The sequence below is a fragment of the Sebastes umbrosus genome, chromosome 17 (genome assembly GCF_015220745.1).
Source record: "Sebastes umbrosus isolate fSebUmb1 chromosome 17, fSebUmb1.pri, whole genome shotgun sequence".
Classification (NCBI taxonomy): domain Eukaryota; kingdom Metazoa; phylum Chordata; class Actinopteri; order Perciformes; family Sebastidae; genus Sebastes; species Sebastes umbrosus.
The window spans coordinates 13420058-13431530 of NC_051285.1; the positions used below are offsets into that span (position 1 = coordinate 13420058).

The window sequence follows — 11473 nt, forward strand, 5'->3', positions numbered from 1 at the left end:
AGCTATCGAAACCTCATCAGAGCTGTTTAATGCTGTCATAAGAACATAAATTATGTGTTTACGTTGTTAAATAGATGACATCAAGGAACATCAGTAACATGATTTTAACAAATTGGTTTAATAACTTTGAACACTTTTGAAATATGGGCTAAATAAGTGACGGAAATTACAGAAAAACACTCATATATTAGTCCATTATCTGTAACCGCATTTCATTTCAAAGTTTATTTCGAACATGTAGAATACAAAAGAAATGAAATAGAAATAAAGAAAAAGAGAATGATCATACCAACAAGTGGGCAGTCAGAAACAAGTAGTATTTACATACAATGAAAAGCATAAGAAAAATAAATTGTCAAACACTTGATGCCTTGATTTACATATTTGAAAAGGAGTGAGAAGAAGTATAAACTTATTTAATCCCATCCCTTCTCCATAAGTCAATTATTAATTATTAACCAGCTTCCTTATTGAGCCATACATACAGTATACAGTATATTAAATTTTCCAAAATTTGTCTAACTATAATTATTATCATTTCTAATTATTCTAACTATAATTATAACCTTTAATCAGGCCAAACCACTGCACCATATATTCTCATATATTAATATTTAAATAATATTTATATTTTAATATTTTATTTATAATATTTTTATAATATTAATTAATATTTAAAAAATAATAAAAAATCATATTAAATGTTCATTAAATTTACAGTATGAAAAATAATATGTGGAATTTGTTAAAAGTGGTCACCTTATGAAATAAAGTGCTGATTTAGATGTGTCCACAGTAACTCTATTAAGTGATATTTAAAATAAAAAATAAAAAATGTAAACACAAATGCATGCTGGAGAGGCTGACTATTTCATCTCATCGTTTGTTTGTGAAGCTGCCTATGGTAAACGCTTCTGTTATCATGCTACAACATGTCTTTTCATGTTTTACTCTACAGCCCCCTTTCATCACTTGATTTGACCGCACCTGCGAACGCTCAGCATCCTTCCGTGGCAGGTGTCCTGCCCTTGGAACCTAGTTACACCCCTAGCGACACGTTGACGAACACCGCCGCCAGCCAATAGGAAACGACCTTTGCCTCAGTCTCCAGAACCTCGGCATCTGATTGGTTGCTAAGGGCGGGGCCGTTGTCATCCAGAGCAGTAGTGCTGTCAGCCGGGGCGGCACGACTCCCGGAGGAGAGAGACAGACGAGACGAGACGGATTGATGAAAACAAGCCATTAAAAATCAAATAAACAAAGAAATCCGTGCCAGGAAATGATCCTGTAGTCGCCAAGGTCGACGCAGAAAAGGTACGGTTGAGTTTAACGTCACATTAGTGCTGAGTCTGGTGTTGTTTTAATGGTGCTTGTCTTGACCACAAAGACAACCGAGCGATGTCTTGATACTACATCGATATGATTACAACAACAGGGGGCTTGTTACTAGCTTGTACTAGCTAGCTACAGGCGTAACGTTAGCTGGTTATACTTGTCGACACTTATTATATAGCTCAAATGAAACGGGACTAACATAAACACGCTTTCACGTGTCCTTGGTAGCACTCACACAATGAACAATGCTTTGTGAGGCAGGTTAGCTAAGCAACAGTCTTTATCAAAGATAACATGCTACACTGCATGTTAGCTAGCAGCTAGGTAGCCTTAATGACACACCAGACAATTGCTAGTTGCTAACGAATAGAGTTTGGGGGCTTAAATATATATAACATCTCGTAGTGTAACATAACCATGTCTGAGCCTGTGGACCACTAAACTGATGGGATGTTTCTCCATCATTGTGGAGATGATGACATAGTTATGAGCCTGTGGATTTAACACAGCCTTCAAATTGTGAAACTTAAATGGGTTATGGTCCAGTGGCAATTTAGAGTCAACAATTAACCTAACCTGCATGTCTGGACTGTGGGAGGAAGCCAGAGAAACATGCAAACTCCACACACAAGGCTAACAACTCATATATTACTATTTTAATGATATTATTTTAATATTTATATTTTAATATTTTATTTATAATATTTTATAATATTAATTAATATTTAAAAAATAATTAAAAATCATATTACATTTTCATTAAATTAACAGTATGAAAAATATGTGGAATTTGTTAAAATTGCTGAACTTATGAAACGCATGAATGTCTGATACCATGTCTGAGCCTGTGGACCACTATCTGATGTGATGTTTCTCCATCATTGTGGAGATGATGACATAGTTATGGCTTGTGGATTTAACACACAGCCTTCAAAATTGTGAAACTTCAATCAATCAACATTTATTTGTATAGCCCTTTACAATAACCAAAAGGTACCCAAAGTACCCCCAGATTTTTACAGTTGGTTTGAAATAAGAAGCCAGAGCACCAAAGCTTGAGATGGCAAAATTAGTCATGCACGAAGTACCAAACAGAATGCATTCAGTTTTACCTTCATTTACCTTTTGGGTTATGGTCCAGTGGTGTGCATCATCTCGCCTGAGTAGCTGTGCACTTTATTATTCTGCAGCTGAGATGCTCAGGAGGAGTCAGCTTTTGTGAGAGAAAGCCAGTATTAAGGCATGTATTATTTACATGTACTCATATACAGCCAGATAGCAGGCAGCACCACTGTTGTGGGCTCCTCCTTTTCTTTTCACCTGGCAAAACTGAACTCATACATATTGATTTATATGTATATTTTTGATTGTGTTGACATTGTGCTGGGATTAGGGTGACCAGATTCCAACAAACTCAAATGTGGAACAAAGTTTGTGTTAGACAATGTGAGAGATAGTCTACAATTTTGATATAATGTCTATCTAACTAAAATAATAAACATTTCTATTCTGCCCCTTATCTTGTAAGATCTCTATGCTTTTCCCGAATGCATCCATAAATCGGCACATCTCCTTTTTGAGCCGCACTTTTCTTGTGAGACTCACATGAGCTGTTTCGGTTCATGTCGTAATCCCCCCCATGTGAAATTGAAAAATAACTGGCAAATTTCACAAAAAACTCAGAGAATCGCCTTCCACCGGCTTATAAATACCCTTTTTAAGTAGTTTCACAGTCTTTGTTGTAGCTGCTCATCCTTTTCTTTGTGATAGTTTCCATCATATTTTGTTTAAATCTGCATAGCTATTGACTTTGTGGTGACTCACAATTTTCTCCGTTGGGCATAGCGAAGCAAAGATGGTGAATGTTAACCTGCATTTGACCCACGTGTCCACAGTTTGACAGCAAACACAGCGCCAGATTTTAAAAAAGCGTCTGTCCTGCAGTAGTTTGACTTTTGAAAACTAGAGCCAATGAAAATGTGGGACATCGTCTCAATTTGTGGGACATGGGACAAGGGATAAAAATGCATTGCAGTCCCTCGTAAAGTGAGACATCTGGTCACCCTAGCTGTGATGAATAGCCACTAGTGAATTTGCTGTGAAGTTAAGTAGTAGGTATCAGGATGATCTCCCCTTTGCAAAGTTTCCCTCCCCGTGTCTGGTCTGTTCCTGCTCCTATTTTAAGCTAATTCCTCCTTAGTCCTCCCCCTCCTTCCCCTCCTTCCTCAATCATCTCCCCCTTTATCTCTCCAGCTGTTTGGCACAGCCAGTTGGCAACGGCGACCCAGTTAACTCCATTGTTCTGTGTCTGGACTACGAGTTACATACACAGACAGCATGTCATGTGTGTCACAGCGCTGTGCTTCTGTGACGTTTCCCCCACTCCTACAAATCTGTCCTCAATTTCCAAATCCTCTCTCGGGGTTATAGAATATCTCTCCTCTTCACTTGCCTATTTTTTTCCCCATCTTCAGTTAAGGTACTACCATTACACACATAAGTAGGCTGTTATCATAAAGTTGTCACTGGTGGATTAAAGATAGAAGAAATTAGAGGTTGACTGATAGTGGATTTTTAAAGGCTGATATAGTAATGATAGTTTCGAGCTGGAAAAAGCTGATAGGCGATTAATCGGCCGATATCTTCTTTACTTCTGCAGCAGCCTTGGCGGTTACTTTTGCATACGCCATTTTTAATAAAACTGTTTTTTGTCAAGGCAAGGCAAGGCAGCTTTATTTGTATAGCACATTTCAACAACAGGGCAATTCAAAGTGCTTTACAGAAACATTCAAGAACACTCTGTCACTCTGAATTGAATAATTCTTAAGAGAATAGGACATTTTTCTATTAATTTACAATTGGCGATGAGCTGTTCTGTGGCTTACAATATGGCTTACAGTATGATATATATATTAGGGGTGGCGCGGTTTGTGTATTTGACCCGAACCGTTCGGTTCAGGACGTTCGGTTCGGTCCGCGACATCCTTTCGGTTCGCCGTTATCCAAACAGCTGTTTATGTCTACTACTCGGGTCGGGTTTTTATGTGGACACCTGAAACATTTAATCACGACTGCATCACCCAAATATGTCGATCAGCGGAGCGAAACAAAAGCAGACTGGACGGAGAGTCCATTCCCCCACAGCGTTCAGACAGCCTCCCACTGCAGATTCACACCGTGCCAAAGTAATATCTAATGCTAAAAGAGTGTTTATTGCTGCATATATGACCACACTCCATCGTAAACAATACAGAATTAAAGCATATGGTCAAAGTGTGTGATCCTTCACGTGTGAATTTTAGTCTGTTGTGCCTGCCCTGTATAAACTAGCATAAGCAGCAGTTGAGGATTTACCAACAGCCTTAAGATGGAACATTACAGACATTTGTGACCCCTATATATATGTATATATAGGGGTCACAAATGTCCCCTATATATATATATATATATATATATATATATAATCGTACATAGGCAGTGTTAACTTCGCTAACATTACTTGTTTCACCATATCAGGTTAACATTAGGCAGCTGAGAACTGCTCAGGTTCTTCCCAGCCTCCAAGACATCGTTGTCAAAAGTAACGTTACATAGAAAGTAAAGGTGATTGGAGAAAATTCTACACTTCTTAGGACAGCTTGCATTCAAACGTGTGCGTATTGTAGGGAGACGCCACCGCAGTAATGGCGACTTGGTTACTTTCGGTATTTCCCCGGATTTGTATATATTCTATATTATTCTATAGCCCTGCGCACTAGTGTGTGTTGATACACTAGTTCCACTTCATTCTTTGTGTAAGAAACAAATTGTCCAACCATCTAATTACGGTGACTGTAATGCCTATGAGAGCATATTTATATTTTATAATTATGGCATTTTGTCTTTAGTGGTTAGTTGACATTAGAGAGTGACAAGAAACAGTGGGAAAAAGGGAGGGAGTATGACATTGTGACAAACGTCTTTGGCTCAAAGTAGGGACGCTGTGGTTAGATGGTTTAATATGTGTTGTTAGTGTGTGTCACGGTTCGTGTTCATGGTGTCATTTTTACCCAGTGACACAGTGCACTATTTTAGCTCTGTTGCTCAGTGATGTGTGCAGGCCACTGCTGTCTTAGTTTGCTGTACTGATGTTACTGAGCTTCATCCACATGTGGGAAAGGAGCAGAAACTGTGTTTGACCTCCCTCTCTCCCGACTGGTGAACTATCTTTCCTCACTGTCATCGTTTCCATAGATACCTCTCTGGTACCTCACTCCCACTGGCTTACATAACCTGGTGTTTTTGCCAGGCACACACAAGTCCACACATATACAGAGACATCGGTACACACTCGCATTCCTTACCATCACACTCCCTATCTGACTTTGCCTCAGGTGCTGTTGCACTAGAGATTAGTGGTGGTTTTATGGGTGAGCTCTTCTCCTGCATATTTCTTAAAGAGTAGCAAAACACTATCTTACTTTAAATTATCTGATAAGCCTGTTTGAGCCTTGTGTTGATATAATTATCTAGAAGTTTGGTCGAGAATGAATTCATTTGACTTGTGTGTTTAATTTCAGATAATTGGTCAGGGAATGTTGTTTTACTGCTGTTAGATTTGATAGCTCTGAGGCTATTTGCTGATGCATTGGTCTGCGCATTAGAGACCCCAGAGATAGAGTTACATAACACAGCTCTATAAATACAGTATGTGTATGGAAAGGCTTAGGGGCATATCGTACTGTGTGTTTGTATGTGCACATCCTTGGCTAATATTTGTGCATGAATTAATGAATGTGGTAGTGCATATTTCCCCTCCTTCCTCGCGTAATTCACAATGATTGGCAGGTTTTTAATGTATCTTTGAATTTTTAAACTTCAGCCTAGACCAGGGCTATGTCCAAAGTGGGGCCCGAGGGTCAAAGTTGGCCCACCATCAAGTTTGATTTGGCCCGCCAGATGTTAGCGAATTCTTTTTTTTTTAATTAAAAGGCCCGCGGAATCACCGGCGATGCTGACCAACTTTACTGTCTTTCAGAGGCTATAGCAGGCTCGATTTTAAAGTTAGAGGGAAGGTATCATATGAAAACCTAGGGAATCCACTAGTACCAACCATATCATGTTAGCTTGTTGGGAGGCAAAATAATGCTCCAAAGTTAGGCTACATTTTGGCGAGGAAAAACTGGCATTGCCATTTTCACAGGGCTCCCTTGACCTCTGACCTCAAGATATATGATTGAAAATGGGTTCTATAGGTACCCACGAGTCTCCCCTTTACAGACATGCACAGACATGTCAACTTTATGATAATCACATGCAGTTTATTTTTGTATTATTTTTGCCTATTCTAAAAATGGTGTAGGCTATTTGAGTATTTCTGCATGCTGGGGTCCCTAAACAGTCTTGGAAATGCATAAATTGGGTATGACTGTAAATGAGCCCAATTGTATTGTGCAGGTGGGCTTTAAGGGGTTAACTATGTAAAAGCTAAAATAATATTGAATTAGGGTATCCAAGTACCATTTTGTATCTACCAATACAATACATACAGTAGGTTTGTAATTTTGGCCCATGGCCCACCATTGAGTTCCAGTTTTTTGCTCTTCCAAAGGAAAAGGTTTGGGCACTCCTGGTCCAGACAAATTAATTAACAAAATCAAACCTTAAATTTGAACGTATTTTATCTCTTTTATCTTCTCAGATCTGCCTTTTCCATTCCCACGTTCCCAAGATGATTTTCCTTACAAACGAACAGTCCAGTCTAAAAACAAACAAACATAGTGTCGTATAGTGTCTCAAAGTGTCCTCAAAACTGACCTCCTGAATCAGAAATTTGACTTATTGCAGACTTATTATTTCTCTAATGGGCTCAAGGGGGCACCATTGTAGAGGCAGTGTGTAGGCATGATGTTGACTGTGATCATTTGTATCAGCAGTAGCAGTAATCACAGTTGTAGCAGTTGTACTATGACTAATGGTAGTATTTGTGTCCCAAATATTTAAACTTGATACATCTCATATAAGATGATAAATGTGAAAGGTCTAACATATTTCAAGTTAATTTCAATGTACATTATGTTTTCATATTACCTGATACTGCTGCCCTAGCCTGGTCCACAATCATCTCCTGTTTGTTCAGAGATTTAAGTGAAGTAAAGTGAAAGAAATGTCAGTTTAGTCTGATAATCGGGCTACTGCTGCCGTGGTACAGTACTGAGTATGATCCCACCGCTTTAGACGACCTCTGTAGGCTCCAAAACATGTCAAGAGGATGTTACAAAGTAAGTCAAGTAAAATAAATCACTGCAAAGAGAAGTGACAGAAAAGTGAAAGTATTACTTTCACTCTGTGTGCAGCACTCTCAGTCAGTATAAACATGCAGTAAAAACAATACTGTGTCAGTTGTGCCTGTTAAAACCAGTTTTAGGAATGCACCAGTGCATGTACAGTATATTGACCAAAAACCAATAGATAAATAATTTATATGTCATAAGCATCAGTAATAACGTATAATACAGGATGTTAAATAAAACATTGTTACTTGGTACATGTTTTAACCAACAGAGCTACCAAGATGTCCCATTAAAGATAGTCTTCATGTGTTGATTTATCTGTGCTGGTTTTGACAAGTACTTAATCATGTATACTCAGAATAAATCTCAGGCTGCAACTGTCAGTACAACAATGATGTTTGTGTTACAAAGCTGCATTGTTTGTTACAAAGAGATTCATTCTTGCGGTGAGGCACTCCTCCTATCATTAATTTTACCCTTCATCCCTGTGAACCCCTGAACCGGAGTCTTGCTGAAGTGCGTAAGCCAAAAGTAAACTTGTTTGCGCCCTCAGTTCTCCTGTTAGACCGGGTTGCCGAGCGTCCGGGACGATCTGGCCAACTGTTAACACGTGACAGCATATTTGAGTGACAGCAGAAATAAAAGGTTTCCCGTTGTAGCAGAGGTCTCACAGGCTGCAATTTTAAATGATAAGTGGAGGGATGATAATCAGAAAAGAAGTGGTTTATGGGGTGAGATTGCTTCCGAACGTTAAAGGAAGGTTAAAGAACCAGACACATAGATGAAAAAAGTGTGTGGTGTCTGCTGGTAGCGCCTTGTGTCATACACTTAAAGTCACAATAGCTCCACCACCCACATTTAAAACAGAGGGTTGGTAACTTCTCCACTTTATAGGTCATTTAATAAACAAGCTAATGCTAGATAAGAAGTAAATCAATGACACATTCCTTGTGGCTTCCTTGACCGCGACCATTTTCTACGTGGGAGAGGAAATAGTTTTATATTTCAGACTATATTTGAGTCTGGTTGGCACCTCTTACTGTAGTCAAGTCACACTTCTCATAGTTCCAGCTCCATACAGGGACATATTTCTGTTTGTTGGGACATCAGAGAAAGACAGAAACAAGGAGACCATCATATGATAGAATAGTGACTTATGTGATGATAAAGTCCTGAGTGAAATGGGACAGACAAAGAAAGTCATACATGACTGAAGTTGGCACTGAGGCAGAGTAGAAATCATAGTTATTAAGATGCTGTTGCTGTTTATCCAGCTTTTCAGCCTGTGTTTTTTTTGTGTGTGTCTGTTTGGGTGTGTTTGGTTGTCCCAGTCAACCAAAGCATGTCTGCACAGTGGGGTGGAAGTTGATGCATGGCTCGTTATTTATATTATGGCTGATTTATGTGCAACATCTGCTTACTAACCCAATAAAAAATGAGGTTAAGATAATAAAAACAGAATAATTATGATTATCAGTGATGTATGTGGCATGAGAATTGACCTCCAGGGATTTTTTTTGGCGTATAATAAAATGCATGAGGTGATTTATTAAACTTCCTGTGTTTAAGTACGGATTAGGATATATATTTGAATCTTGTCATCGTGTGCCAAAGTTGGCCCGCCGTAAGGTTTGATTTGGCCCGCCCATAGACTGTATATAAGTGATGTTGCCATCTTGTTTTTTTGCAACCAGAAGTGACACAAGAGGGTGGAGCTAAGCCCGACCGAATGCTGAATAAGACATTTTCAGGTGACCAAATAGGTTATAGTTGTAAGACGAAAACACGGACAACTCCCAGACCGGACATCGCTGTGGTAACGACTTGTCAATCACAAGGTAGCCACGCCCTAAAGCATACCATAGCTTTATGGTCAATTTGACTCTAAATTGGACCATAATTTACTAAATGAACATCATGCTGTATTGAAGAAGCCTTGAAACTAGCGATTGAGACCATAAACTCATGTTTACAATGTTTACTTAATCAAGTAAGAAGTAGGGTCATTTTCTCATAGACTTCTATACAATCTGACTTCTTTTTGCAACCAGAGGAGTCGCCCCCTGCTGGCTATTGCACTTACTCATTGGCATCACTTTTCAGATCCCGGAGGTAACCCATTGGGCCAGCCAGATGTTTCTAGCGAAAAAAAAATTATAATAATTTTAGGAAATTATAATATAAATGCTGCTTATATGGTTTTATTTTTTGTGAGACAGGTAAGAAAAAAATGAGAGGCAGAGACAGTGGCACATGGACAAAGGGCATTTCAATTAAGTGAACTTGTGATCTCAGTACCATTTTGCATCTTAACAATACAATACAATAGGTGTTTGCTTTTGGCCCGTAGCCCACCATTAAGTTTTGGTTTTGGCCCTCCAAGGGGAAAAAGTTTGGGCACCCCTGACCTAGTGTATCTCAGATCAGTCTTATCAACTGTCTACTCATACACCCAAAAACAGTAAAGAGACTAATCTACATTACAGGGTTAAATAGAGTGCAAAGGAAAGAATAGATGGGAATGTCATGGGTGTATGAAGAGCGAGATTTTCAGCTTTTGACCCACTGAGTATAAACACACCCGACTAATCAGGTCAAGCAAACAAGAGAGCGACAAACCTGAGTAGCTTGTTAGAGAACCCCATTATCATCCATCAACCACTGTGCAGCCAGCGCCAGTCAGAATATCTCATCATGTCATGTTTTCCATCAGCATATTGTAGAATAACACATACAGTAGTAGACTAAATGATTTAAAAATAACATGTGGTTGCATAAATTTGCATATTTTTGTCACTGTCACTGTCCCCACCCATCATCACCAACCCAGCACCCTACTTATTGTTTACCAACACATTCCTGAAGATGATTATGTAACCTGCGTGTTTTCTTTGATTGGTTGGCCCAGAGTTGTCAGTTAATGAAAGGACAAAAACAATCTCTTGTTTGTTTGTATGTGTAAGAGTGAGTGTGTCTGTCTTAATGCTTGGCTGTTGTACTCCCCCAGGGGATGGCACGCCTCCCTAACTGACTTTGGCACCGTGCCTCCCTACGCTTGTTTGCCACCCTTAACTGTTTCCGTGCCAGACTATTGATGTAGAAACTGTTGAAAAATACAAAAATATCTCCCTAAAATTGGGGGGGGAAATATCTGCCATCATTATCTCAGTTATTTTAAATTTAGTTTCATGTGCATCGATGAATTTCTGGTGTGAAGGGATAATTCTTTTAAGCCAGGAGGAAAGTTTTAAGAACAAGTCCGAGGATATGGTTGGACCGTGTCAGGTCAGTTTGTGAATTTGTGGCTAAATTGTTGCACAAATGGTCAGTGGTCATGTCTATAATGTTAAATCCAACGGTACATGTCCACCAGGTCTGGCGAGGACACTAGGGGACGCGCTGCTCTACGCAACTGGACGTTCAAGCGGTGCCGTACCCTATCGTTGAATGCACCTGATTGGTCCCTGGTTTTCTGCTCGTCATTTCAAACAGGGAACAACATGGTGGCCTTCTCACAAACTTTCTGTTATTCCGTCTAAACAATCTACTACTTCTGGTAACATTTTAAGCGAGAACTACGCAACGCCACTGCTGAACCTTGTTTCATTTTAAAACTAGATTGCCTAATTTGACAGCTTGGTGCAAGTTTCGTGAGCCAAACGCTAGAGATGTCATGGTGAGGAATTTTCGTACGAAGCAGACACTTTCGCTTTCAGAGTGTAGCATAAGTCGTCCGACTATGTATTGATAACGCGCCGCTGATACGATAAAATTAACCTGCCGTGGACAAGTAATGTAATCAGTGTGTGCCCGACCACCATGTAACACCAGTAACACAGACTACAACAGCAAGCCTACAGGAAGCG

At 39.4% G+C, this 11473-nt stretch overlaps 1 protein-coding gene across 1 annotated transcript in view; it reads left to right on the forward strand.

Annotated features, from left to right (window-relative positions):
• Positions 1-1156: 1156 nt before the first annotated feature.
• fryb (furry homolog b (Drosophila)) overlaps positions 1157-11473 on the forward strand; it is a 73902-nt gene continuing 63585 nt past the window's right edge. Inside the window, exon 1 of the mRNA XM_037748832.1 lies at positions 1157-1314. The gene's annotated coding sequence lies outside the window, so the exon portion shown is untranslated. The remainder of the gene's footprint in view (positions 1315-11473) is intronic.